Source organism: Cavia porcellus, unplaced genomic scaffold (assembly GCF_034190915.1).
Source record: "Cavia porcellus strain 051 isolate PalLab524CR breed Dunkin Hartley unplaced genomic scaffold, mCavPor4.1 scaffold_31, whole genome shotgun sequence".
Taxonomy (NCBI): domain Eukaryota; kingdom Metazoa; phylum Chordata; class Mammalia; order Rodentia; family Caviidae; genus Cavia; species Cavia porcellus.
The window spans coordinates 8,469,289-8,493,083 of record NW_026947514.1 but is presented as its reverse complement, the minus strand read 5'-3'; the positions used below and the strand labels follow the sequence as shown (position 1 = coordinate 8,493,083).

Here is a 23,795-nt window from a genome sequence, read left to right as displayed (position 1 = left end):
TTATTTCAAAGTAAAAAGAAGCAGCAAAGATTGCGATTCTTATGCTGTAGTTGCTCTTTTTAACTCAATTACGTTTTGACAATTCGGAATGGAACTCAGGGGCATGTCTTTGTTTAAGCTGTAGGCCGCGCATAGGAACAGTCAGCCCAAGGTATATGGCTAGTGTCAGGGCTAACAATCTTTGACAAGGGCATTTAGCGGTTGTAATTCAAATCTAATTCAGAACATCTTAGCGCCGGACCTGTCAGGCCCTTGAAATGCACTATAACTACAAAACCAAGGGCAGCAGTCCCAGAGCCAGCTCTGTGCGGCCTCAAGTTGATATGTCAACAAGAACAGTTACAATTAGGGATTCTTTCAAGCATACTAAACTAATTTACAGTACTCTGGAAAAGTGGGAAAAGGACCTGAGGCTTAAAATCCCAGGACTTCTAGATTTCAAATCCACAGCACATCAAAATACAATTAGAGTTCGCACAAAATAGCGCGGGCTTGCGTCTGCCCTTTTGGTCGTGTGAATACTTTTTGCCCTTAAAAATAGATATGCTTAAAAACACACGCATGTATGTAGTTAAAACACAGTAATAACAGTTGACTCCCAACCACTAAAAAAAAACCCCTTGTCAGGTCTCATTAGGATCATGTTGTGGGTTTGCTGAACCCTAAATCGGCAACACACCTATTTATTATTTGTGGATGCTGCTTGTAATCGAATCTGTCTTAATTGGGGAGAGTTTCTTCTTGAGAGGGTTCCACATTTAGCCACAAAAGCACCCAAAGGCCATGTGGCCTGGTTAGGGGGAGTTGGAATAAGGAGCCTCACTGGGAAAAAAAAAAAAAAAAAAAGGACGGGGACACGGCTGGCCATTGGACACAGACAGGATTATAGCAACCAACATGTAATTTTACCATCAAGATAAAACAGGGCTCGATTTTAAAGCACTCTGGTGATTCGAGGCAGCTGTGCCCTTTTAAAAGGCACTGCCTTCCTCAGGGCTAGGACAAAGGCTAATGGGAATGTTTGCAGATTTCGCTTTTATGATTTATCTACTTTTTATGCACAACAATATAGACCCTCCACCCGGGGGACTCGTAAATGTGATTTTACTTCCCAAATTACAAAGCTGGTCCGTTATTCGGGAATGAGTCACTCATTCAAAAGTGTCGGTAATGGGATGTGTTAACCATCAGGAAATTTTACACCAATTGGAATTATAAACACCAGATTTAAAAAAAGAAAGAGAAAAAGTGGAAAGAAAAAGCCAATCTTAGCGGGCAGTTAGCTCTATTTATTAATGGGGACTCCTGTTAGGAGCGCCATTTGGGGAAGGCAGATGGAGGGACATGTGTGTTGGGCTTTTTTCCTCTTTCCTGTCTTCCTATTCCCATCCCGAAGCTGAGGTTCTTTGAAAACATTTGTCGGCAAGGTGGAGGTGGCTGGTGAGCCACCCAGGTCAGTGGCGGAAAGGATGAGGTCCCTTGTCACCTGAGGTGGGCTGGGAACCTGGTCACTGGATGAGCAGTGCTGTTCCAGGGGACCTGAGTCTTAAGGACCCTGGAGGAGCCTGTCATGGGATTTTTGCTCCATCTGCAGAGAGCTGACCACGTGTTTGCTGACCCTGGTGGCTCTGACTTGCTCCCAGCATCGTTCACTGTCCCTTGTGGGCCAGACACTTAGTGAAGTGTAGTCTGGTAGCAGGAGAGCGTGTCATTGGAAAGGTTTAGTTGCAGTGATTGATCGCAGTGGAAAGCAGAGCAGAAAACCACGGTGGCCCTGTCCCGAAGCTGTTCCCAGAACACCAGGGTGAATCAGGATCGGACAACCGCAGTGTCAGAGCTGGGCAGGGCCCCGGAGGGCTTCTCGCCACCTCGGCCTGGAGGCCCAACCGCTGGAGTTTGGTGAGTAACTCATTTTGATGTCTTTGTGCTGGGCATGGGCAGGTTTGGATTTCAGCAGGCAGAAGGCGGCCTTCAAGGCGACTCTAATGCCCTGGGGCACTGGCCTTTTCCAAGAAGCGGATATGGAAATCAGAGTCCTTCAGAGACACTTATTGAAGAGGCCTGTATTTGTGAGTCAACTGCTGTTCATCTAGAATTTTGGAGGCATATGGGTGTGTCTGGAGATTGTAAACTGGTACACCTGCTGGGTGTGCTGGCTCATACCTGTCCTCGAAGCACCTGAGTGGGTGATTCAGGAAGACTGCTGTGAGTTCAAGGCCACTGTGAACTACACATCGATACCTTCTGCAAAACAAACCAGCAAAAAAGTGGATGCTCACTTTCATAGTCACCAGAAAAAAATCAAAACAAAAGAAAGCACAGCACATAATTTAGAAAGAGATTTTTAAAACAAGTAGTTAAAAGAGCAAAAAAATCAATTATTACAGTTACGATGCAATAAAGGGATTAAATCTCATTCTTAAATTGGATGCAAAACAAAACAAAACCAACAAACAAAAAATCCCAAGCTGAGCTCTAGGCTTAACCCTACGACATGCATATAAAACAAAGCAGCTCAGAAAGTTTAAAGGGGAGCTGTGTTCTTTGCAAAAGTTTTAAAGAAGAAAAATAAATTAAGAATCACAAAAAATAACAGAGGGTAAATTTCAGCTGACAAAATCTGCAAAGAAAACAAAATCCCAAAGTATTAGGGGATGAATTTGACTAGAATTAAAATTTTGAAAACAAAAACTATTTATAAAGCAAAGAGGAATTACCACAGACATAATAACAGTAGGAAAATTTAATACATATCTCAGTCATTTAAGGGTGAGGAGGCAGAACCAGGGCGAGGGAAGATAAGAATCATCTATGGGAAAATGGTGGAACAAAGGCCGGCGGCTGATCACAGCCTCTCGAGGACCTGGAATCCAGACCCTTGGAAAACAGCAGTTTAGCAAAGAGAAAAGGAAAAGAGCTCTGGGAATCAGGAAAGAGTCAACAGGAAAAGTATGAATCACAGAGACTGAAGGGAGCTCAGAGAGGAGAATGAAGCTGTGTAGACCACGAGCTCAGCTCCTGGGGCAGGGACCAGTTTCTACAGACCCAGAGAGAAACAGTAGATCTGAAGCTCTATCCCCAAGAAAAGACCAGTGTAAATGGCGCAGTGTACAGTTTTACTCTGAAAGCGACCCCTTCTGTGTCTCTGGCCAGTGTTGCAGAAGAAATCCATTGTGTAAGCAAGGATGATTGGGAAGCCATTTTGGGCAGGGGTTTGTGGGTCGAGACTGAGCTTCTCTGGGAATCGGAAATCACAGAATAACTTTACTTCCGAGTTTTGGGGGTCACCTTGTCATGAGGGCTGGGTGGGAGCTGGCCATGCAAAACAGTCATGGAGAGGAGGAAGGAAGCCATAGACACCTGAGAATTTTACACAGTGATGAGCTCAGTTAGGGAAGGACAGGAGGACATGCTTGTTGTGGTTTTCTGAGGGTGCTGGGTAGGAAGGTGCTTGCATTAAATCCAGCAGGCTGCTTGGTACCCCCACCCCCAAACTCATACCCCGCCTGTGTCCAGCACAGAGCTCAATGATCTCTTTGCTTTCCCAATCTGATGATGTGATCAAGGCTATGCCTTAGCTTGGATGGTTACCACATCCTGGGCTGTGTGGACAGTGGAGCCTGTGGTGCAGTGGGGCTAGGCAGCGCCAGCAGTGGCTGGGGTGCACAGATGGGTACCACCACAGCAAACAGAAACACCAAGACAACACCCACGATTTGGAGGCAGATTTATTTACATCGATGGGCACCGATTGGGATCATTCGCAAAATATCAGGCCCTGATCTCTGGTGGTCTGGGGCTTTTATGAGATAAGCAAGCAGGAAGTTCAGAGGCTGAATGGTTGTCAGTTGAGGACTGGTTTATATAGTGTAGGTCATAGTGAGCAGCTGTTTCTAAGAGACAGGAGCAACAGGAACTGAGACAGGAACTGTTACCTGGGCAACCAAGAAACTAAAATATACTGGCTGGGTGGAGAGCATTTTCTGTTACAGTACCACACTGAGAGACTAAGGCAGACACCACCCCACTGATAGACCCCACCCTGCAGGAGAGGTGGTGGATAGACAGGCACAGAGTAGAGGGGAGAAAACAAGGTAGGCCCTAGTTATGACTTGTCATTCTCCCCCATATCTGGGGGGTTCCAAAGCCACAGGCCCTGGAAAGAAAACGCTCACCCTCGTGTAGAGAGCGATTTTTTACATTTCTCATTTTGTTTGTTTTGGGACTTCTTCTCCTTCTCCTCCTCCTCCTCCTCCTCCTCCTCCTCCTCCTCCTCCTCCTCCTTCTTGTCCCTATTTTTCCTTTTTTTTTTTTTTATCGGTACCAGGGATCAAACTCATGACTGCGGGCTTGCAAGGCAGGTGCTTATACTGCTGAGCTAACTCCCCAGCCCCATTTTCCTTTCTTTTGTATTTTGTTTTAATCTTTTATTTTTTCTGCACTTTTACCTAATTCTATTAACTTTCATTTATTCTTTAATTGCATTTTCATCTCACTTTACTCTTCACAGTTCTTTTAAAATTTTACGTTCTTTATTTCCCCCTTCTCCCCATCCTCTCCACTTTTATTATTATAACTAAACTTTTATTTTTATTTTTAGGTACTAGAGTTTGAACTCACGACCTTGTATTTGTCAGGCAGGTGCTGTGCCACTGAGCTAAATCCCAGGCCCCTTTTTACTAAGTTTTTAAACCATTTAGTTGACTGCATGCTATCATTGCTCAAATCTTTTTCTATCATGAATGGCTGTACGGTTGCTGCAATGAATAGGCACTTACTGTATATCATATTTGGCTTGTCTCTGTGCCCATGCTTTTCTATTGTTAAGGGTGGCACACTGGCAGCTTTTTATTGGTTCTTATAGCCTGTCAATATCCAGTTCATCTGTGACTTTACCATTGCTGCTAATTTCTTTGCTATTGCTGGTGGTGGCATAGTTGCTGGTATTAACTGTGTTCTTACTGTATGCTAATATCTGTTTTGTCTTTGTGTCATCAACATTACTGCAGTTCAATCTTTCTTCTCTGTGTGGTGAGGAGGATAAACAAGCCCTCCCAGAAGAAAGTTGGGCACTAAGAAAATCTTCAAATATTATGCCAAGTTGGTTGAAGAGAGGTATAAACCCCAAAATATAGTGGGGATCCAGATTTGGACAGTGGGAGCTACCCAACAGGGTCAGAATTTTTCTACCCTAAGTGATCATCAACCTGCAGCACAAAAACAATACAAGTACAATGGTTCCTTACTTTATGGACTTAATTTGTGCTACAATTTTGGAAAAGATGGCAACATCTGTGTTTCTGCAGGGCAAGATGGCCGGGGTCATGTTTGTCACCTGATGCAGAGTTTGCAAACTAAAGCAAAATTTTGACAAATGCTCCTGTTTGCAAACCATCTTGTTTGCAAACAAAAGAGTTCAGGAACCAAGGTACTTCTGCACAAGACAGCAAGACAGCAAGATGCCTCCCAAACACTTAGCTCTCCAAAAGCTCATCTCATGCACACTGAAATTACAGGCAAAGAATTCAAAAAATCAAATGGTCAAAGTACTTGAAAAGCTCAAAGAAGAAACGTAAACAATTTCATAAGATGTTTAGCAAGCTTGAAGAGGATTTTATTAAACAGTTAAATGATTTTACTAATAAAATGTTTGATGAGCTTAAAGAAGAAACAAACAACAAACGAATTGAGTTAAACAAGACATACATGACCAGTTTGGTAAAGAATTAGAAACTGTGAAAAGAAAGATAGCAGAAATACAAGATATAAAAAATTTGATGCAATGCATGTATAGCAAATTTGACCAATATGAGGATGAAGTATCAGAAATTGAACACAAGGCAGATTTAATAGATCAAAATTCAGTGATACGCTAAAAACAAGACACCAAGCAAGCTGGATCCAATAGCTACTAGATAACCCAAAAAAATAATCAGAGTGAGGCATGGTGGAGCACACCTGTAATCCCAGCCCTTGGAAGGCTGAGACAGAAGGATTACTGTGAGTTCAAGGTCAGCTTGTAGCACATAGTGAGTCAAGGCCAATCTGAACTACATAGCGAGACCCTGTCTAAAAAAACAATACAAAACAAACAAAACAAAACACCAGAAGTATAGAAATAAAGGAAAATTAGAAGATGACTCAAACAGTATAAATTTTTTATTCACTGAAATTATAGCAGAAAAATTTCCAAATCTAGAGAAATAATATTCAAGTATAAGAGGCACATAAAATCCCAAATAGTTACAGACAGAAAAGAACTACACAACAGATCATGATGAAAATTTTAGCAGCTCAACAAAAGGAGAGAATACTAAAAGCTATTAGAGAAAAGCAGCAAGTTACTTACAAAGTCAACCCCATAAGAATTATAGAAAAAAAAATTTTAGTACAAACTTTAAAACCGAGGAGAGCTTGGAGCAAAGTTTCTCAAACCTTGAAAGAAAACAATTGTCAACCTGGATGTTTATGTACTGCAAAATAAGCCTTCAAAATTGACAGTGATAATGTTCCATGACAAAAAGATCCTTAAAAAATGCCTGACTGCTGAATGTGCACTGCGGAAAACATTCAAGGAATCCTAGACAGACACGAGGAGACCACCAGCACTAAAGAGCCCAAAGGAAAGTATACATCTGTTATGGTCTGTGTTTGGATGGCCCCCTCCCCTGGTGAAGCCTCATGCAGTCATGGAGGCAGCTGATTCTAGTGTTTGTGATTGGTTCATTGCCTAGCGCTGGGATTGGTGGTGTGAGTGCTGCTCCTGCCCAGGGGCGGGGCCCTGGCTTACAATATAAGGGAAGGAAGGAGGCACGCTTTTTCCCCTTTTTCGCCCTTTTCACTCTTGTTACTTGTGGCCACCATGAACAACTACTCCTTAGCCATACCACCCTGCCTTGGAGACAGTTGAGTATGTGTATGTGCCACTGAGCTAAACCTCTAGTCCAGTAGTAACCCTTGATAGCAAAGTTCTTAATTGCCTAATCAAAAGAAACAGACTGGCAGATTGGATCAAAAAACAAAATACACGTATTACCGACACACCTGACCCAAAAAGCTGACAGATTGAAGGTGAAAGGATGGAAAATGATACTCCACACAACTGGAACCTGAAAACAAGCCAGAGTAGCTATCTTATTCCCAGACCCAGTGGACTTCATGCAAAAACCAATCAGGACAGACAAAGGTGGCCGCTGTGTACTGGTAACGGAAGCAGGGCAGCAGGAAGAGATAGCAATTATAAACATCCGTGCACTGAATGTTGGCTCCTAACTGCATTAAACCAAAACTATTGGACATAAAAAAGACAGGTGACACCATAACAATCACAGCTGGGAACTTCCACACCTCACTCCCAGAATTAGACAGGTGAGCCACACAAAAATTAACAGAGAAATATTAGAGTTAAACTACGTTGTTGAACAAATAGACTTAACAGATACCTACAAAGTTTCATTCAGCAATATAATGCACACTTTCTCAGCAGCATGTGGACCTTTTTATAAAATGGATCATCTCTTGGGCTATAAGCAGGCTTCAATAGATACCAAAGAATTGAAAGAAAGCCATATATGCTATTAGATCCTAGTGGAATGAAGAGAGACGTCAACAGAAAAGATCACAGAAACTACACAAATGGACTCATGGAGATTAAACAGTATGCTATGAATAACCAATGGGTCACAGAGAAAGGGTAAAAATGACAATGGATGGAAGCAAACATTCTAAAACTTATGGGACACAAGAAAAGCAGTTCTAATGAAGATGTTTATAGCTACAAATGCACACATTAGAGAACTGAGCAATCCTAAGAAAGTAGCCTAGTGATGTAAGGAAGGTCCTAGAGACACAAGAGCAATCCAGAGTTGAAATTAATAGAAGGCAAGAAATGATAAAGGTCAGAGTGGAAATTAGGATACTAAGTCTAAAAATAACACAGAGGATTAATGAATCAAAGAGTCATGTTTGGAAAGGATAAACAATATTGATAAACTGTTAGCCAAAGTTGCAAAGACAGAAAGAAAAGGGAATAAAAACCTACATCAGTTCACTGAGAAATGAAAAAAGGCAAAATCAGAATAGACACAAAATCCAGCCAAAAGCCAGAGGATTATTAAAAAAAAAAAAAAAAAAAACTACTTTGAAGACACTATTCCAAGAAATTGGAGAACCCGGAAGAAATGGGGGAAATTCCTAGATGCATGTGAATTAGAAAATTGAACTAAGAAGATATAAAAATTCTGTATAGAATAGTGACAATGTTATAGAAGCAGTAATAAAATCTCTACCAATGAAGAAAAGCCCCGGACCCAGTGGATTCCCCCCGAGGTTCTACCAGAACTTCAGGGGCGATCTAATGCCAATAATATTCCTCAGTCTCTTAAATGAAATTCAAAGGATAGAAGTATTGCCAGACTCCTTCCTGGAAGCTAACATTTCCCTGATATCAAAACTAAACCAAAAAGAAAAGGAAACTCAGGCCAATAGTTTAATGAACAGAGATGCAAAAGTCCTCAAGAAGACACTGGCAAACAGAATGGAAAGACAGCATCTGTTCCTAGGTAGGCGGAACCGATATGGTCAGAATGGCCGAATTACCAAGCACTGATACGCAGATTTAATGCAATCCTAATCAAAATACCAGCAGCATTCTTCACAGAAATTAAAATAAAACCCTAAAATTTATACGAAGCCAGGAGAGACCCAGAATAGCAAAAGCAAAATCCTTGGCAACCAGAGCAAAGCAAGCATCACAATCCAGGATATCAAGTTAAATTGCAAAGCTACCGCAATAAAAACAGCATGGCAGTGACACAGAAGCAGACTTATAGATCAGTGGAACAGAATAGAGGACACAGAAACAACTCCAGGCACATTCAGCTGTCTGATCTTTGAGGAAGGAGCCATAAAACATCCTGGAGGAAAGACGGCCTCTTTAGCAAACGGTGCTGGGAAAACTGGCCATTCCCACTCAGGTAATCGAATCTCAACCTGTATCTCTCACTATGCACTAAAATAACACCAAAATGGATTGAAGGCCTAGATATTAAAACAGAAACACCGAGTCTACTAGAAGATAAATGGGACAAAACTCTTGAAGACACAGGCATAAGAAGTAACTTTCTGAACAGGACCCCAATTGTGCAAACAATAGCACCAAGCATTGTATCAAATTAAAAAGTTTCTGCACAGAAAGGAAATGATCAAGTGAAGAGACAATCTACAAAACAGAAACAGAATTTTGGGGATCTAAGGATGGAGAGAGAAGGTTGGAGATGTCCCTCTGAGTCATCAGCAGGAAGCCGGGATGACAAGGAGGGCCCCTGGATGCATCCTCTGCCACAGAAGGTGTTATTCATAGGTCTGGAGTCGGCTGGCTTCACATCCATCACATAAGCTAATTTTAATTGTTAAATAGGAAAGATTAAAGTGCAATAAACTCAGTGTTTATGTCAAGAAGTGAGAAAGAAGTCTCAAACGAGGAAATGAAGGGGAAGCGGTCCCTGGAAACCAAGGCTGGGACGCTTTTTAGATTTTTTGGCAACGTGTTAGTGGACAATTTTTAAACTTTTAAAGTATACGGAACACATATTGCAAATAAAACTATGGAGCCTTAGGCAGGAGATTGCATTTAATACACTAGTCAAGGAGGCAATCACTAAGATGTCGCAGTTGGTTTAAGAGAGAAGGGAAAGCACCAGGACACAGGCCATCCAGGAAATCCATCATGAAGACGGCCAGGCCCCATACAACGATATTTCAGTCAACAATAGACCACATGTACAATGCAGCCTCACAGATCGCAGCAGAGCCAGAAGCTCCTATGGTCTAGGATTTTAACTGTACTTTTCTGTTTAGACACGAAATGCATGGCCCAGGGTTGCAGTCACCAGCCTGCAGGCCCTGGCTGTCCGGCTGTGTGTCTGGCTATGTGTCCGGCTGTACCACCTGTGTGTGGTGCAGGAATGAGGTGATGCTCACAGCGACCTGGTGACGCGGGTCTGAGAACACAGCCCTGGCTCTGAGGAACGCACAGCCCACGTGCAAAGCTGGTGCTTCTGAGCGCAGGACCACGTCTGAGACCTGGGCTCTGCTGACACCTGCATCTGACACCTGCATCCTGTGCCAAAGGCCCAGAGAACGCTCACTGGTGGCTTTGGGTCCCTGTGCTGCTAAGTGTCATGAGGGAGGACCTCACTGTCCTTTCTGGGCTGCCTCCTGCCCTTTAGTGTCTGGTCACAGGACCCACTGGGGGGAACAGCAGCCCTTGGCCCAGTGCAGCTGCCACCCCTGCAGGGTCTGGCATCCTGCTCTCTCCTAGCCATTCCAGGGAGCTGGACATGATGGGCCACTCGCTCTGTGCTTCAGAAAGGGATTGGCCAGTGGCTTGGGGTGTGGATCTGGGAGAGGCTTGGGGTAGGCCTGATTTGGGGGGTAGTCCTTTGCAGAGTAGGCTGTGTCCACACTGCTTTCAACATGGTTAATCGGCTTTGCTTTGTTTATTTTTGTTTGGTTTTGTGTTTGAGACAGGGTCTCACTATATAGTTCAGGCTGGTCTTTGAAGCTCTATGTAGCCCAAACCCGCCTTGAACTCTCAGCCACCCTCCTGCCTCAGCCTCCCGAGTGCTGGGATGACAGTCCTGTGCCACCACACCTGGCCACTTCTCGTTGTCTGGCTTCCCTCCATAGACCTCAGCACCCTCAGTGCACTGTCGTCAAGAAGTACAGTGTGGGGTGTTTCCCAAGCTCACTCACTGAACCCCTCCTTTCTGCCTTCCTCCCCTGTGGCCCAGCGCGGGGAAAGCGGGCTGACGAAGTTCTTCAGAGGAGGACACAGGATAACCTGTGGGGCCTCTTTATTTGGGAAGTGCTGGCGGCTAGCTCTCACAGGTGATGGGACTGGGCTGCCATCCTGACCTCGCCCACTCCTCCCCAAGGCCAGTGCATCCTAACGGGGCTCAGGAACCGGACGCCCATGCAGGAATGTGCTTCGCTTTGCTCCATTTTATTTGCAGTGGTGGGGATGGACCCAGGGCCTCATGCATGCTGGACAAGAGCAGGACCTGGACCGCTGAGCCACACCTGCCCCCATCATGCATCCCCCACCTCTGAAGGGGGACCACTTCCACCCGGGGGCTGCACAGGAAGCAAAAGGTAACACAGTGGCCAGGAGAACTGAGTTCAAGTCCTGGCCTCAGCCCTCTGATCCAGCTGTGTGACTGTCCTTGGCGTTCAGCGCCTCAGAGCTTCCTGGTTCCCCGCTGGGCACTGGGAATTAGAAGATGGCTCCTCAGCTGCGGCTGGAAATGGGGCTGCAGGCCCTAAACGTGTTCGGCCAGCACCCAGCAAGGGGCGGCTGCTGTTGTCACCACGGCTCCACTGGTGGGCTGGCTCCTGGCCCCGCCTGCCCATGCACACTGCCTGCCTGTCTCCTTCCCAGGGGAGCCCTGCAGATTCCGGGGATCTCCCAACTCTGAATTTCAGAGTCTCTTTTTTGGACCCCAAAGGATCCCTTTTTGTTTTGTTTTGTTTCATTTTATTTTTTTGTTTTTGAAACAGGGTCTTGCTATGTTGTTCAGCCTGGCCTCAACTTCACAGCAATCCTCCTGCTCAGCCTCCCCAGTGCTAGGATTCTAGGCGTGGCCACCACACTGGCTAAGGATTCCTTTTGCAGAAGCAAAAGCAACTTTTTTTTAAACTGTGACACAAACAGATTTAAAGAGAAGCCTGCTTGTCTTCTGATATGAAATCTATAGGAAGGATTAAAGCGACTTCGCACATGTTTATGGCAGCGACTGTACCCGAATTCCCACTTCCTGGCCCTCTCTGTGGCCCACGTGTGCTTTCTGTGTCCACGGCTTCTTCACTGCTGAGGTGGTACACGTTCTTCCCCACCTACCTGAAGTGTACAAAAATGGAGTTTTGGGCCTTTTGCATACTCAGTAGTAGATAGAGATAGAATCTCGTACGTTTTAGTGTCTTTCTGTTTTCAAGAGTGCACTTGGGCTCTTTGAATGTGTTTAAAGCCCATTTTTATTTCTTTTACTGTGAACTAATTGTTTTATCTCCTTTTTCCATTCGCCGCTTAGAATTTGGTCTTCTGGTTTACAGGAGCTCTTTAGAAATATCCTTTCCCTGTGATGTCAGTTGCATATTTTCCTTTACGTCATAATTTCTTTGGAAGTTATTCTTGTTTTTAAATTTTTTTCCCATGCACAAATTTTATCAGTGCTCTCTGCTTCCATGTTATGTGTCACATAGTCTGGCATCTGTCTGGTTGTGTCACTGTATTGCTCAGGTCCCTGTCCGGCTCTTCCTTGTCCTTAGCACAACATGCATCCACCTTGGGATAACCTGGGGACCTCTACTTTTGACCCCACGCTGTCTTGCACGGACCTTGCCTGGTGAGCTCTTTGGACCAGAACCTCGAGTCTTCCTTTCTGCCTGCCCTGGTCTTGCTGATGAATCCCTCCCGCCTACTCCACTTATCAATGAGGGTGGCAGCCTTGGGTTGGGCAGACAGCAAACAACCCCAGCTGCTGAGCCCCAGGATCTGAGGACCCCGACTGTTGGCCAGTGACAGCCTGACAAGACACTGAACGTGGCTGGGGGCTGACCTGGCCACTTCTTTCTGACATGGTGTAGGCTTAAATGTTGGAGCCAGCATTGTAGGATTTACCAGTGTGGTATTATCACACAGCTTTAAATACTCATAATTTACAACTGCATGCTGGGTTTTGCTTACAGTATTAAAAAAAAAGAAGGGAACAGCCCCAGAAGGGTGTGGAGGTATTTCCCTTAGCGTTTTTCACAGGCATCTTCAGAGGAGGTGTGGTCCTGCTGGCTCCTCGATTTTGAACTTCTGGTCTCCAGAGCTGGGGAGCAGACATCTGTTGTTTGAAGACTGGTTTGTGGCCATGTGTTACGGTAGCCCTGAGATGCACACACAGGACCACAGAGCTCTGGACTTGCATCTGCTACCCCCAAATCTGCTGTTCCACATTGCAAAATCACTTCTGGAACATCACTGCTTCACTGCCGCATGTGGGTGCCCCTTTCTCGCATGTGGGGCTGCAACAGTGCTGCCCAGCCCAGCCCAGCACGGCCACCCGCTCCTGAGCAGCAGGCAGCACGGGCTGTGTTTCCCCCACGTCCCTTTCTGCCCCCTGTGATTGCTGCCTCAGACCAGCGCAAACCTATCATCAAGGAAGTGCCAGGGAACACTGGGGTAAGTTCAGGGGAACCAGGGCTTCCACAGACGCTAAGGACTGCAGAGGGAGAAACCTGCCGCCCGCGCCGTGGTGCTGGGGCATGGTCTGCCGTAGACTCAGAGGCTGAAAGATGTTGCAGGAGCTCTTCCCGGACTGAGATGACCAGGATGCACTTTGTGGGGCCGCCCTGCACAGAGTGGTCTCAGCCCCCAGAATCACAGCCTTGGCGGGAGACTCCAGACACAAGTATATATTTTTAAAGTTGCACCCAACAATTTTAACACAAAGGCAGGACCATTGATAGAAAGCGGTTTCCAAGATACGGTCCTTGGATGTCACCAGGGAGCTGGACAGTAAGGCCTAGTGCCAGACTCTGCTCAGCTTTCTTGGGTCATCACATCAGGGGGTGGCTGAAAGAGCCCCGAGGGGCCTCTGTGTGGCTCCCCCAAGAACGCTATGAGATGTGATCAAAAGATGTGGTGAGAGTTTAAATTAAAAAAATTACAGGGAAAAACACACTGCTATTAGCCCCATCTCCCTAATCCTCTCCCGAGCTCAATCACATTCATCCCCCTGGTCCTCGCCATTTTCTGAAGCAGGCCTGGAAGTCCTCTCTCATGAGGATGTTTTTGTGGCTGCTTTGATACAAACCATTTATGGCAACTTCTGTCAAACAAAAAAATTTATATTACGATGCTTCTCCACCTTAGTCTTCAGATCTGGCACTGGGAGGCTTCTACCTCTTCCCTAAAGGCAAAATGACCATTCACACTAACTGTTTTGAATTGATTCAGGGCATCAAGGTAGCCAGGACAGTGCAGCTAAAGACACTCAGGAAAGAAGACTTCTAGAACTGCTGCAGGGAGAGTGGGATGAGTGTGTGCAAAGTCAGAGGGAGCATTGTGTGTGTGTGTGTGTGTGTGTGTGTGTGTGTGTGTGTGTAGAGGGTGTGGTTCTTTGTCTTGTGACAAATTTTAAAATTTAAATATTCACCATACGATTCAATTACACCTCGTCATCTAGAGAGTCCCCCCTAGCCACTCTTTTGCACAAAGAGGTTGTTAGTTCCTGCAGTTTTGAGGCTCCTCAAGTTCTTTGAGTCACCTTAAGGATTATGATATATGATATATGAATGACTCGCATTCTTACGACTGTCACTTCCCCGCTCTCAAGAACCCCTCCCTGATGTATGTCCACTGAAGCCAGCATATGCCTGTCCTTTCAGGGTGTGACCAGCACCCTGAGCTGGGCAGCAGATGCCCGTTGTCCCTCCCACTCTTCCCCAGGGTCCGGTAGCTTCTGGTCTCAGAGCAGGGAGGGATGGTGTTTAGGGAATCTGCAGCCAGCAGTCTGCCAGGGGCCCTGAGGTTCTGGGTCTGATCAGGTGTGAGAGAACCAGGGAACAGCACACACATGTGCGTGTGCTTAGGTTGGGGGTGCAGAGGGATGCTCTCTACAGAAAGACCGCAGTGCTTCCTGGGAGAAGCTGGGGAGAATCTCTACGGGTTTCAAGGGGCCCAAGTGCAAAGTTCGGACACCCAGCAGTGCTGGCGATGCAGACAGTGAGGAACTGTGTAGATGGCACAGGCCACTCTACTCCCAGAGATGACTGAAAGTTGCTCCTTCTGTTTTGCTGGGCAGGGGTTCTAAGCAGGCGGGCTCAGCTCCCCCTAGATTAGGAATACTTTGGTGGCAAGGAAATCGCGTTCCCTGTAATTTACTGTCTTTCACAGAGTTATGAATGAGTCCACGTCATGCAGCGCTCTGAGTGTGTCGGCTTTGATGTCTTCCGGGCAGGTTTCCCCCTCTGCTCCCTGGCAGGGACGGGTCCTTGCTCCCCGCCTCATTAGTGTGTGGCAACGTGAGTTTAACTTACAGAGATACAGTAAAGCTGGACGTGCTGACCCCTCTTTTTAAGGCTGTGTATGTGTTTATTTTAGGAAATGCACAAAGAATTCTGACTTTGGCAAACTTTAAAAGTTATGTAGGAGAAAAGTACAATGGAAGTGTTGTGAGAATACATGCAGGACCTGTCCCTCCCATGCCACGTCTGGTCCCAGTCCTGGAACCACTCTGGGCTTGCTTTATGACCCAGCAAAGTTTGGATTCTTTATCTTTGAAACAAAAGCATTTCTCTGGGTCAGCGCTGTCTGAATTTTAGGGGATTCTACCTTGGTGTACGAGCCATTTTTAGTTCAAGGAGACTAATTTATTTATTTATGTATTGATTTATTTATTTTAGGCACCAGGGATCGAACTCATGACTCATGCTTGCCAGACAGGCACTTGTGCCGCTAAGCTAAATCCCCAGCCCCAAGAAGACTTTTAAACTTACATGTTTCATTTAATATTTAAGTAAGCACATCCATAGTATATCAGACCTATGATTTTTGTAGGGATTCTGATCTAATTTTGATTTCTCTTTACATTCACGAAAAATCTTAAAGGAACCAATTTAAAGAAAAATAGATAAATAATAACTGTTCTTTCTGAACATGGCAATGTTGTGTTCACAGATGGTGCAAACGTCAAACATTAAATCCATGAAAATGTTTAGCGAGAGGAAAGTTCCAGAAAAATAGATAAATAATAAAAACTCCTTGTGAATGTTGCAAACACTGCCAAGGTGCAGAGGTTCCTGGCCGAGGCTGGACCAGTAGCCATCTGAGGCTGGGGCTGCGTGGCTGTGGACCCTGCTGGGTGTCTTTAAGGAGATGCATCCAGACTGACCCATTCCAACCAATGTGACTCAGCATTTTAAAACAGCATCTTGAGATGTTCCGGATTATTGCCCTCTTTGCTTTTTGGGGTGCTGATTTTCTGGTTTACTCTCCAGGTGCCTCAGCTCTTCATGTCATTTTCGGTCACAGCCGTGTGTCTCCCAGGAGCCATTTCCGTGGACTCCTGTGTGTTTCCGCATACCAGGCCGTGGCTGCAGAAGGCTCTTCGCCTTGACCCTGCCCAGACCTGACGTTAATGCATCCGCGTGGGCTTCAGGGCTTGTGCGGAGCAAAGCATTCGGCACGGTTAACGACTTCTAGAAAGGGGACCGTGACAACCATGACGATAATGATTCTGGCTATCAGAGTCATGACCTACCGGCCAGCCGTGTTATTTTTTTGCTGGTGGCTTTATGCAAGAACCTCTATCCCCTACCTCTTTATGAAGGTCTGAGCTCCCTGCTCTGGGGTGAGGATAGAGAGGAAGAGTTGTGGCTGGTGCATTTCAAGTGTTGTGTGACGGCCCAGAGAGATCCTCCCCTCCCCTCCCCTCCCCTCCTCTCCCCTCCCCTTCCGTCCTCTCCCCTCCTCTCTCCCTTCTCCTCTCCCCTCTCTCCCCTCCCCTCCCCTCCCTTACCCTCCCCTCCCTTCCCTGATCCTCCCCTCCCCCCCTCTCCCCTCCTCTCCCCTCTCCTCTCCTCTCCTCTCTTCTCCTCTCCCCTCCCCTCTCCTCCTCCCCTCCCCTCTCCCCTCCTCTTCTCTTCTCCCTCCCCTCCCCTCCCCTCCCCCTCCTCTCCCCTCCTCTTCCCCTTCTCCTCTCCCCCCTCTCCCCTCCCCTCCCCTCCTCTCCCCTCCTCTCCTCTCCCCCCCTCCTCTCCTCTCCTCTCCCCTCCCCTCCCCTCCCCTTCTTCCTTCCTTTCTCCCTTCCTCTCTCCCTCACCTACACATACTGAGCGGCTGTCATATGCCCAGGCTCTCTGCTGGACACTGATGAAAACGCTTCCTGCGACTCACCTTCTAAGAGAGTCAGGACTAAAATTCCGGCTCTACCCCTTGCTGTTCATCTTGGGCAAATGACTCAGCTTCTCTGCTGTGGTCCAGGAGACGGTAAAGAAATGGCCTCAATAAGGTTGGGGAGCGTTGGGTTTAAAGTGGGCAACGGTGAGTGTGTGGGTAGAGAGAGGCTGATGGATCTCATGGATGGCCATTTGAAAGTTCTCTTCTGGCTGGTTCCAGTTTGTTCTAGTAAAATAAAATAAATGCAAGTGGGGAGCAAGCTGGGAGGAGGGGGTGCAGCAGCTGGAAGAGGGGAGCTTCAGGAGGGTCCTCCAGAGAGGGGGTGATTAGGAAATTGGAAAGGAATGGCTGGGTAGCCGCAAGAGCTTGCCTGAGGATTGGAGTCACAATTCCCAGGAGAGCTTAACCAGCTTGGTTTCGTGCCTCTGCCCAGCCATGCCCAGCAGTGTGGGTGCCAGCTTGGGGTGAGTAGTAGAATCTGGCGGGATTTTAATTTGCACAGTCTCATCCATCCTGCAACTCGGTTTAGAAGGTGTTTAATACTCACTTTGCAGACCAGTAAACTGAGGCCCCCAGAGGGGAAACACCTTCTCCAGGATTAGGTTAGGAACCAGAGAGCCAGGGAGAGAAGCCAGGCTGGTTCCAGAGCTCACACTGGATCCCTGCAGGACGTGCTCATTGTACCACCATCCAGGGTTCTCTCGGTGCTCTGCTTATTTAGTCAGCCAGAAGCTACCGTGTGGTGTCCTGAGTGGGCTGGTGGGTTCTAGCTCAGGTTCCCCCACAGCTCCCACAGGAACATCAGCCACATTCACACCTCCTTGGGCCCCGATTCCCTCCTCTAAATGAGGAGATCAATCTGGGGCTCCCTCTAGTTCCTTTCTGCTCTTTAATAATACTTTTTTCCTCTGCCTTAGTACCAGGGTGCGATGGGAGGGACTCCAGAGAGGCCTCCCCTTGGGGGACATCAGAGGTTCCTTGGGGATCTGAACACATCTGGGCCTGAATCTTCCCCACCTCCATCTCCAAAACCTGGAGCTGATGGACGAGGTGAGACAGTCAAGGTGGAAATCAAGGTGCACTGGACAGGACAGAGGGTCGCTGAGCTGCAGCCACCTGACCTCAGAGCTCCGGAGCCCGACAGATGAGGGCACCGCTTTGTCACCAAGCTGCCCCCTTAATTGCAATAGGCTCTTCTGTTATTAAACAGAACCCCGCACAAACAAAAGGGGTACTGTTTCTTTTATGCCTAATGTGCTAACTCACCCCTGGAAAAAAAAAAGTTCAAGTCCAGTGTGGAGACTGAGACAGCGTAAGATTTATTACGGAGGCTACAGAAATTATTCCTCTTTCACAGCACTTAAATTGTCTAATTATTTGCAGCTGTTTCCAATTTGGCTCGGGCTGCTAATGAAGGGTGTGCGTCTTCCCCTCTTCTGGGGCGGCCACCCCGAGCCCCCGCAGCCCCAAGCACAGAGGAGTCGGGACGAGTGTGCCCGGGGCTTGGCTGTAGGAATCCACTGTGCAGCCGCCAGTCTGCCTTTGTCAGCTGTCCCTGAGCTAGAAGGCCAGCTCAGGAGATACCCACAGCCTTCCCGCGACCGAGGGATGCTGACAGGGGGAGTCCCTACAGGCGGAGGGACCTGAGTCCTTGACCTCTAGGAACCCAGGGCATCTCTGGTCCCCTAAGGTCCCCGTCAGAGCTGTGGCCAAGATGTCCTTTTTGGAGCAGGTTGAGCCAGTGGATGTCTCCATCCGTTCTTGTCCAAGCCTGACGGATGGACAGAACTGGCAGTCGGACCCCAACCAGTCTGTACGCCCTCCACTCTGCAGCCGGTCCCCTTCCACACCCTCCCCTGAAGTCCTGTCCGTGCATCTCCTGGTCTCCGAATCTCTTCCCCTTTGATTCTTAGCCAAGTGTTGAGTTTGGGGCACTGAGCCAAGGCAGAAGGGTTTGGAAGCAAGTAAGACGTGTTTCATCGCCCTCTGGATTGTAAGCGTGAGGTCCAGTATCTCAGAGACCTTTAACTTCTCTGCAGTGCCTAGCAGAGGGGCTGGTATGCAGTAGCTGCTCAATAAACACACACTGGACAAATCTGCCAGAAAGTTCTGGCTGGAAGGGACCTGGACAGCAAGTGTCCATCTCTGCTTAAAAAAAATCTAACTTTTTTCCTGTGAAATAAATATATTTTTATTTTAGAAAAAATAGCAAATAGAGAAGAAAGTAGAAATTGCCTGTAATCCTTCCTTCAAAATATGTTATTAACATTAGTCATCCATCTTTCCAATCTTTTTAAAAATGATGTCATACCTATTTTTAAACACAACTGTGATTGATTTTAGTGTATTTGCCTGTTTATAACTTGTTTTTAATTTATTTTTAATTTTTTGCAGGACTGGGGTTCAAATTCAGGGCTACACAAGCATTCTCCCACTGAGCCACAGCCTACAACTTGTGTTTTAAAATATAATTTTGTTAAATTAGCAATAAGTTAATAACATTTCCCATGTCATTAACTTTAAATCACTTTGACAAACATGCGGTATTGTATTACATAGCTTTTCTATAATTCTTTTTACCAGCTGTCAGACTGCTTAAAGTTGCTTTTATTTTTTTTTCCTTTGCCTTTGCATATAATACTCAATTGAACATCCGACTCTTTACAAAGGGAAAATTGGCCAGGTGCGGTGGTACGTGCCTAGAATTGTAGCATTCTGGGGGATCACGAATTTGAGCCCCACCTGGGCAACTTACTTAGTGAGACAACAATAAACAATCAAACAAGCAAATAAATAAATAAGAGTTGGAGATAAAGCTCAGTGCAAAGGTCCTGGGTTCAGTTCCTAGTAATGCAGACAAGTAAACAGACATGGAGAGAGGAAGTGACTGCTGAGAGCTGTCTCCAGCCTTTGAGCTTATCTCCCTGGGTGCTCTCCGTGATGCTGGGGCCAGAACTCTGCAAACTACGTATCTGTTTTTTCGTCACAGAATAAATAGACAAATAAAATGAAGGTGAAAGGTCTCTATATCAGCTCAAAACATGTTCTTGAATGCAATTGCATGGCTGAGGATTGCGTGAGCTCAGATGTATTTATTTATGGTCTACAGCCATACCACCCTGAGTGTGCCCGATCTTGTCTGATCTCCGAGGCTAAGCAGGGTCGGGCCTGGTTAGTACTTGGATGGGAGACATATTTATTTATGACTTTGGAATAGAGGAGAGGCCTCAGTTCCCTGCTTGGTAAGCCATGAAGGTCACTTTTGTGTGTGTGAATCTGACACAGTGTAAAGGACTTTGCACAGACGGGCGCTAGCGAGCTTGTGAAAGCAGGCAGGCTCTGCAGGTCACCGGACACCAAGAGGTGAGAAGGCTCAGGGCTTCCTCCTCCTCCTCTTCCTCCTCACACCAGCTCCATAGGGGAAGCGCTGGCCACCACCAGCTCCACACAGGTGGCTGAAACGCCACAGGAAACGCGCAGTCTCTGACACAAAGACCCAGCAAGGGTCTGCAGAAACCCTAATCGCCCGAAAGTGAGGGAGACATCTTAGAACCAAGAAAAGAGGAGTCCCCCCCCCTCCGCGTGCCTACAGATTGATGCACTCTCAGGTCTCCGGTCCACCCCTGAGCCACCCACACCTGTGCAGGACAAGGTGTCCCCACCCCTCTGTGCACCCCACAGAGTGTGCAGAGCCCATGGTGCGCTGTGTGGTGCTGGGAGCTGGTAGGGCACAAGGCCGGGCCGTGGCTTCCCAGGCTGCGTGCCAGCGGGCCAGGCAGGATCCGATTGAAACTAACCTGGTACTGCCAGTCAGTGCCCCGGAGACCGAGCATGCTGACCTGGGACAGCCCTGTGTGATCCAAGGCTGGGCCAGGAGATGCTAGGGGTTCCTGAGGAGCAACATGGGGGGCCAGGGAATGGGTGGGAGCAAATCCCCCTGAACCCCCTGGGCCCCCAGGCACTCTCTCTAGATCGATGCCCCCTGAAGGGTAAGATCTGTGCCTCAGATCTCTGTGCAGCGCTGTGTGCCAGAGCTTTGCAGAGGGAGGAATGCATGAAAGAATGGATGACTCTGCCTGGCTTTCTTTTGCATTTTTATTTCCTGACCACTTATTTGTTCACTTGCTGTGAATTATTACAATATTACTGCATCTCAGCCTCTGCGTGGGTGACGGATGCATAAGCCTTCTCTTAAGGAGCTTATGGTCTGGTTTTCTGTAATATTTCATTTTAGGGGTTTCCTCCTGCTCTGAGTTCTGCAACCCCAAGATTCCCTGGTTCTTTCATTTTCAAACCCTGTGTTATTCTAAGACCCCACACCCTCCTCCTGAGCCCTGGACATCTGCCTTTATTTTGGATCCTCTGTCAGACCAGTTATCTAAATAGGAATCTTCTCAGTTCATTGATTTGTGGACGTGTATCAAGCATCGAGGAAGAGGTCACCTCTAAGAAATTTGTAGACTCAGTTCAAGGTCAATTGAAGCTAACTGTATTAAAGCAAGATCTTATCTCTCCCCACGAAATATTAGCCATTCCTTTTGGAAAAAAGGATTAGGCCAAAATAGTTTACATAAAGAAAAAAAAAAAAAAAGGCGGATGCAGTGTGAGTGTACGCATAGGCTCATGTGACGGTTTCTTAATTATGAGCAGGAAGGAAGCTGGAGGGTCACAGGGAGGGTACGAGGTGCAGGGACTTGGCTGCAGGAGAGCCAGGAGAGAGCTGGAGGTCACGGAGGAGCTCACGGGTGGCGGCCAGGGCAAGGCAAGCCCATGCCGGCTCTGGTCCTGGTCCAACACTCTTCTCCTGGTCCCTGGGCTGGGCCCCACCCCACACCATTGCCTGAGGGATTAAGCTTCCTACCTGTGAGCTATGGGAGCCTCGATGCTGGGCTGGAACTCCATGGGTCATGCTGGGATCAGGTTCCAGCTCCCTCCTTGTGCAGGCTGGCCAGGCCACATCTCTCAGGCCCTCTTTCTTCTCCTCTAAATCGAGGAGGTTGAAATTCGTGAGCTCCATGTTAAATCACGTGTGATGGATGGTTAATTTTTACGTGACTTCGTACATCCTATTGGCTACAGCAGCCAGGGCAGAAGCAGAACACAGTGACCGGATTCTCTCACCTGTGAACACAGCACAGCTGCACAGGGACCTCTCAAGCAAGTCACAGTGGCCCCCAGACGTGGGCTCTGTCAGGAACGCCAGTGGCAGAGGCTACGTGGTCTCTGGTGGGTACCGCTGACCATCAGGTGGGAGAGGAAACCCTCCTTCCCCAAGGCCGGAAGACAGCCACCCTGCCTGCAAAAATCTCAATCACAAAGAGTCAGAAATGGCCAGGGTGACGATCCTGATGACAGTATCTTTGGGTACGTATGACTACCAGGGGACTTAGCAGAATTCCAGGGATGGAGGTGTGATCAAGTATGCAGTGAGTGTTTAATAAGAAGTATTTATCATGGTATAAAGTGCTGTGAAGCTTCCTTTCTCTCCCATCAAACATACTTATCCCATTATTCTGGGCGCTTTCTGGAGCCGTTCTGAAATGCTTCTTTCATGAGTGTCTTACAAGAGTTGATCAAACATACAGTAAAAGCTGCCTTCCAGTGAAATGTGGGGTTTCGAAACCCCGCCAATGGGTCCTCATCCATCTTAACCGCCAGATTTGGCCCTGTGTGACTTCTAGATCTTCCCCCAACTCAAAATGACCATGAAATGTCAGTGCTTTGAATTGGTTCAGGACACCGAGCAGCCACGACTGCGCAACCAGAGACAGTCAGGAGACAGCGGCTTGACAGGGTGGTGGGACAGATGGGTCTTCCACTGTAGCACATTTCCAAAGGTTTCAAGGCTCATCGTATTGTTGATCACACCCGTTTACCCTTAAGAATACAAGACAGCTGCATGTGAATTGTCTTTTTAGAATATCGCTTGGTTAAGAGACTCCTCCCCATGACCTGCACATAAACATGTATATATTGAAAGCTTCAGATAATTTCAAACGTTTTTGGAGACCCTCTTATTACCCAGCACTGTAGTCATTCTGAGTAACATTTACCTGGCCACTGCCTTTTGGACACCCCTTCTTCCCTAAAAATTGGGCCAGGCTGCCTGAGAGTCACTCCTAGGAAGGGAGAACTGCAAGTACATTTTGAACTAGACAAGAACAAAGCAAAATCAGATCAAAGTACAAGATTTCAGGGTTGCAGGCACCAGCCGGGCGGGCCCACCGTTAAGGGAGGTAACTCACAGGCGTAATTAGCAGCTAGGAGGCTGATGAAAAGGCTTGGGCCACCAGAGTCAGGGCTCCCCAGTGCTGCCCCAGGACCAGGAGTCGGCTCTGGTGGCTCGGCTTCTTGACAACATGATGACGAGCAGCCTTGTTCTTGTGTCCCGCAGTAAATGGGCCTGTGTCCCCCTGGTGGAGGTGACAAGTCAGGGAGTGATGGTAGTTGTGAGTGCCCATGCCACGCTGAGCACAGCCAGTGGCCTGGGACTGAGCCTTTCGGCTGCTGTGTCCCCTCCCCCTCCCCTCCCCCTCCCCTTCCCCTTCCCCCCCCTCCCCTCCCCTCCCCCTCTCCTTCTCCTCCCCCTCCTCCTCTCCTCTCCCTCCCCTCCCCCTTCCCCTCCCCCTCCCCTCCCCTCCCCCTCCCCTTCCCCTCCCCTCCCCTCTCCTCTCCCTCCTGGCCCCCTCCCCTCCCCCTTCTCCCTTCCTCGCCTTGATCTCTGTCTTGAGATCCAAACAGCCCAGTACTCTTCCCGACAAATGTCTGATGCCCAATCTACACTGCTCCGTAGGGAGGGCTTCCTGGCTGCCCTGGCTGGAGAAAGATCTGGTGATGGCAGTGCTGC

The 23,795-nt window shown here is 47.5% G+C and overlaps 1 long non-coding RNA gene across 1 annotated transcript; it reads right to left on the bottom strand.

Annotated features, from left to right (window-relative positions):
• Positions 1-21,414: 21,414 nt before the first annotated feature.
• On the bottom strand, positions 21,415-23,439 carry LOC134474205 (uncharacterized). The gene is made up of 2 exons (XR_010044872.1): positions 22,070-23,439; positions 21,415-21,931 (listed from the first exon to the last, which is right to left on the bottom strand). It is a non-coding gene; the product is annotated as an uncharacterized LOC134474205 (long non-coding RNA).
• Between the last annotated feature and the right edge of the window lie 356 nt (positions 23,440-23,795).